The sequence below is a fragment of the Poecilia formosa genome, unplaced genomic scaffold (genome assembly GCF_000485575.1).
Source record: "Poecilia formosa unplaced genomic scaffold, Poecilia_formosa-5.1.2 Scaffold157, whole genome shotgun sequence".
NCBI classification, from domain to species: Eukaryota; Metazoa; Chordata; class Actinopteri; order Cyprinodontiformes; family Poeciliidae; genus Poecilia; species Poecilia formosa.
Window position 1 is genome coordinate 380,860 of NW_006800096.1, and position 6,000 is coordinate 386,859.

A 6,000-nucleotide genomic window follows, 5' to 3' on the forward strand; every position below is an offset into this window, starting at 1 on the left:
CAAGATGCTCTTTTCATCACAAACAAAGGGATGACAAGCCAATACTTTTCTTGAAGATTAAGTGCATTCACCTTTTTTTTTTTTTTTTTCATTTTTGCACTTGACTGGGCAGTTTTTACATGTTTCTCAAGAACATAGAAATGAAATAAATCAACCTCAAACTGTCAAATTTGACTATGTACAGGAAAAAAATAGCCTGAAAAGTTTTGGGAATTAGCATCATCGATGGACTCTGCTCTGTGATTGGTAGGTCATTTACAGAATAATTCTTTTTTCCTATTAAATGCAGTCATGGACATACGTTTTGGTGGATTAATGAGGATTTTTCTTTGTAATTTCCTTATTTTCTACCATCAAGGAGACAGAATGGTCACATTTGGAAATCTGGAAAATATGTAATGGTTAAAATCGAAGTCAGTCAGATCACTGTGGAAAATGAGAACAGGGCAGTAAAAGCTTGATTGGTGCACTTCTAAAAATAAAATAAATAAATGAAAAACAAACTGATCAGGTGTTGGGACAGTCCCATTTCTACTTCAGCAGTTGCTTGGATTATGTCACATGAGTTACATTTGTAAAGCATAGTTAACTCTGCATTCTGTCAACCCCAGAACAACCAGATCATCTCGCAGCTTCAGCTCAAGGTCCCACTGGTACCAGAAGTGGATTCACTGAATTTTAATTTTTTTTTCTTTTTTTTTTTTTTGGAGATTTGAACAAATGAAATGACAGAATGTTCTCAGAAAATGTTGTTCACTGTGAACAGAGCTGGAAAGCTATGAAGCAGGTTCATTGAGCACCACTAAATTGCTATGTGCCCTTAAACCTGAGGATACCTGACCTGAAAAACTGCAGTCTTCCAGTATTTTTGTCAGCTACCATGCAAAAAGAGGAAACTGTTGGGGCTTCCATCTGCCGTGGTTCGATTTGGCAACGATGCGTTGAAAAATTAACCGTTTATTCATAATGCGTAATCAAAGTGTTTTATGGCAGACAGAGACACATCTGTAGTGCTGACCACAGACACCAAAGCAACATTTTTCAAATCTAAAACCAACCAAGCATGTGTCCTCATATCTGTTTCCTGTGTTGTCGTTTAATTCCTTTAGAAATGCAACAGTAGCCCATCTCTCGCACGCCTCCTGACTGGCAGACTGTAATGCCATTACCTCTCCTCGATGGTCATGCTCACTTAGCCCTCTGTCACTCTACACTGGCCAGGGAAGACGCATCTGTCTGGCTGTGAGTGTGCTGCCCTTGGACCTCATTTGCAATTGCTGCTCTTCAGCTCAGCTTGCCACAAAAACACTGAACCACACAAACTTTTCAGTTCATTATCTCGCCTTTTAGGAAGGGCTTTTTTTTTTTTTTTTTGCTTTCTCAGAAGCAAAGTATGACTGCAAATCATGGGTAATTGGCTACATATGAATCACTCCTCAGCAGTATAGGCTGATAGACTCTGTAACCCTTTGTTGCTCTAAATTCACTTAAAATGATGTAAAAAGAAAAAAAATATATACTAAAAAATATTATATAAAAAAAAGTGTATATATATATATATATATATATATATATACTGTCGGGCAGATGCAAATGAACTAGATTTGAATTTAGCACATGCGTAAGGCATTTAATTTGGGCATTTCTGCCAATACTCTCAATGTAATCCTTGGCATGTGTGGAGTTTTTACCAATTGGCATCAATGGGATAGAGACTCCCAGTGGTGTGAGGTGAAATCACAAGCAATCCTTAAGAAGCAGCTAAGGTATGGTAGCCCGATGGATAGCGCCTTTTTAGTTACATTAGCCATTTAAAACTCAAAGTTTTCAAAGCTGAAATGCATGGCTTTTTTTTTCGGACAGATGACACTTTCACAACAGACTGGTAAACAGCATTTACTGGTCAACTGATTGGAAATCTAAAGGCGACACACATCTAACTAGCAGACCGCCTTCCACTACTTTAACATTTTCTTCTCCGTTATACAAATCCATCATGACACTTTCCATGACGTCTCATTGTGAATCGGACCTGTTTTTAACAGAGGCTACAAAAAGTTAAACATGACGTAATGTTATATCTAAAAATAACCCAGATTTACATATGTTATCCAAGTTTAGATAAAGCAAAACTACTTGGTCTAAATGGAATCTAACGGTGGACATTTGGGATATTCAAATATATAAAAATCTGTGTCTTGCAGTCCTGAAGCAAAACTCACAGCTGAATTTGATTACTAGAGTAATTATTATCTTGTCAGTTGTGATATTACTGCATTAATATCAATGTGCAGAAATAGGTGATCTTTTTGTTCGTTTCAGAGCCAACTGAAAAATTAAGTGACAAAATTCTTACATATTTGTGCTTTACTGTTGGAAACTCATCGATATCTTGGACGTCATTAAACATTGCAGTTATTTAGGGTGGGCATCAACATTGTTGCTTTCTGGATCACTAGAGACCAAGTTTCAGAACATCAAAGTGGCATTGTTCAGCACGAATAATAATTTCCAACTCGAACCAGTACAGTTTTATACAACGGCAGCACCTGATCCCGTTAATTCACCGTACTTCTCATAAGAAAGCAGACGGACTATTCCCCGGGCAGATTAAAATATAAATAAATTAAAAAGTAAAGAGCTTAATTTGAGAAATAGGAAGTAGGAGAACGACGATAAAACTGTGACTCATACACATGAAGCATATGGAAAGTGTACAGGTAATAAAAAGATCTGGAGCTCAAGTCTGGCTGTATTGATGCTTTCGGATTTTTACGCTCGTTGATTTTATCTACCAAGTCCACATTTAGACTGCGGGAAAACATCCCCAATCCTATTCACGTCTACAAGAACTTCTACTTTTACACCAAATACATCCAAACTCTACCCTACATGAGCCACTTACATATTTAGACACATTTTAGAACAACAACAACAAAAAATGCTTCCTTAAAAGTACAGCTGTGTCAAACATTTTCAGCTGCTTTAAATTGAGGAAGAGGAAACCAGCTAAAACAGAGGCTGTACCTCTGATTAGCTCAGGGGTGTCCAGCTCCAGTCTGGCATGTTTCAGATGAATTCCTACCTCAGCACACCCAGATGAATGGCTGAATTAACTCCTCAGTGTGTCATTAAGCTTCTGCAGAATTCTGTTAATTAACCTTTAATTTCATTCAGATTTTCTGTACCAGGGGAGAATTTTAAAACATGCAGGACACCAGCTCCTTAAGAATAGAACCAGACACTCTATTCTCTCAGGCTCTTCGTCTTCAACTACCGTCATTGTTTCTCTAATGCAGGTAAGAGAACAATTACCAATAAACACTTTTAAAAGATCTAAACCAGTACATCTAAAGCAGAAGAAAGCAGGTTGAATAAATTAGCAGCTGAGTGTCTAATTATAGACTAACTACAAAGAAGAAGAAAAAAAAGCGGGCTTGTGGTAGCACCTAGTGCGCATGATCCGCTGTCAGTCAGTCAAAACTGGCATCAATACCTGACAGTTAAGAGCGGGGGGTGGAAAAATAAGTAAACTGGGTGAGTCACAGCCCACCCACAGTATGTATTACCTGAGTTAGGACTTATTTTCTCAGACCACTCACACAGCAACAACCATCCGTGGAAAATTAAACAAACTTTCCCAACAACAGCAGTTCCAGCCATTTCTACGTCTTCTCTGACTGTTTGAGGGAGGAAAAAAAAAAAAGAACTACGGAGCAAAAACAGTGCTTGCACTAATTACTTGACCACAATGCTGAAAATGTCTCGACCCCATCCGGAATGCAGCATTGTTAAATAAAATCTACATCCAAACAAATGCACAACTGCTCCTCTCATTAACCGGGAGCCATTTAGAGGGGAAAAAAGTAGCTGTTACTTACTATGCACCCAGGCAGGAGAACATAAAGCTCCGGTGACTGTAATTAAAACAGAACGCAAAAACAAATGCGCATTGTTTCATTATTGTACTCATTTTTTGCGTGCTTTTGTTTTACAGAGCGTATGTATATGAGAAGATGTACTCACCGGAGCCGTCCGGATAAATTCCTTGGGAAATTCCTAAGGAGTCTCTCCTCTCTTCTGTCTCAAAGTCAGAAAACAGCAAAGCTTATGTTCTTATTCCAAAAACAATAAAAACAGGGACCCGCGATTTTTACTGAAAGAGAGATAAGACACCAAAAGAGCCCACAAGAATTCCGTTAGAACCGAGAGTCCAACCCATCCCCTCCTCTTTCCCCACCCCACACCACCCAAAAAGTGTTGACATAACATCTGTGATGAAAGGGGGGAGAGAAAAAAAAAACGCGACTCGTGAGAAATTGGCAAAATAGACAAATAGGTGTACCTGCTCTCTTTATCACTGTCGGCAAAAGACAGTAAGAGCAGCAAAAAGACGGACGGAAAACACAGAGAGCGCTGAGGTTTTTTTTTTCCCCTTTCCTTTTTCTTTTTTCTTTTTCTTAGTTTGTTTCTATTTTTTTCCTGTGGAAACGCAGCAGCCAGAATGCTGTCACATCCCGAGCTGCACACATTCAAACAGACGTGGAGGCTGCTGGAGGAAGAAAAGGGAGAGGAAGAGGCGAGCGGATCGGAGCGGAGCCGCGGGATGCTGCTGCGCTCTGAGCTGCACTGCTCAGACGAGCCGCTGGATGGCCGGCTGGAGGAGGGCACCTCGCGGTTTCCACAACATGCCCAATTTAACCGCTACACTTGCCTTTGAGAAGGTCCTAAAATAACCATCAACGTTAAGGCTGTCTTTTAAAGATATTCTGCAGAAGGGGGTGGGATTAACTACTATCCCCATTCATTAATTATTGTACCTGACACTCCAAAATGTAACTTCTGTTACTAAAAGGGCTTCTTATATCTAAATAAACATAATTACAAGCAAATTTGGTTGTCCAGTATGATTAAGCGAGCTCCATTTTGCATCGAAGCTCACAGACCACCGGTTTTGCCAGAAGTTCATTTGTGAAGCTCTGACCTGGACAAAAGCTCAGCGAATTATGACTTTTCATTTGACATCATAAGTGGGTAGTGACACATAAAGTAACTAGTAATTTACATTTACTTGATTCACTTTATGGGGGAAAGTATTTTACTCTGTTTTAACCTATAGTCTGTCATTCCCATGACAGACTGTATGTTTTTTGTTTGGTTTTTTGCTTTTAAATACTAAATCAGATTATCTGATCAGTTACACATACTTGAATTTCCCTTTATTAAAGTTTTTTTTTTTTTGCTTTCGAGTAATTTGTTGGACTGTTACTTTTTACTGCTGGTTTACAAGTGGTGCAATCCCTACTTTGGTACAATTTTTAGGTACTGTACCCAACTCTGAGAAACAAACACATTAGCATGTTTAAAAGGAGAACAAATAAATGGCGACGCAATTAACAAAAAAACGAGCAAAATTTCCAATCGACTTAAAATGAAGCTGACAATTTCAAAATAAAAGCCTCAATACTCCTCTCAGTTTAGTGCACCGCCTAAGGCTATTATTATTTGTTCTTAATCTGTTGCTAAAAGATGAGTACCACGAAGATAAGATTTTTACTTTTGTGTGGAATGTCTGTTTAATAACATATTTACCAACAATGACAAAAAAGGACATTTTCACTTTTCTGCCAAATTCACCAAATGCACAGTTCTTGTTAAGTAGTAATAGATAAGTAGCATTTCAAAAGCAGGAATATTATGTTTTTTGAACAATAACATTTGTTGTTAATCTGTTGCTAAGAGATGAGCGTGTTTTCTGGTAACCAAGTGCCACAAAGTAAACATCAGATTTTTACTTTTGTGTCGAACGTCTGTTTTACAACATACTTACCACCAATGACAAAAACAAAAAAAACCTTTCACTTTTCTGAAAACTTCACCAAATGCACAATTCTTGTTAAGTAGTACAAGAGAAGTAGTATTTCAAAAGAGCAGAAGAGCATTGTCATGTTTTTGAACAATAACAATATTTGTTGTTAATTTGTTGCTAAGAAATGAGCG

The 6,000-nt window shown here is 38.1% G+C and overlaps 1 long non-coding RNA gene across 1 annotated transcript in view; it reads right to left on the minus strand.

Annotated features, from left to right (window-relative positions):
• The window catches only part of LOC103146364 (uncharacterized), a 183,242-nt gene extending 178,519 nt beyond the window's left edge, over positions 1-4,723 (minus strand). The window contains exons 1-3 of the long non-coding RNA XR_477122.2: positions 4,346-4,723; positions 4,027-4,156; positions 3,882-3,917 (exon numbers count right to left, since the gene is read on the minus strand). This is a non-coding gene — a long non-coding RNA (uncharacterized LOC103146364). The remainder of the gene's footprint in view (positions 1-3,881; positions 3,918-4,026; positions 4,157-4,345) is intronic.
• Positions 4,724-6,000: the final 1,277 nt, after the last annotated feature.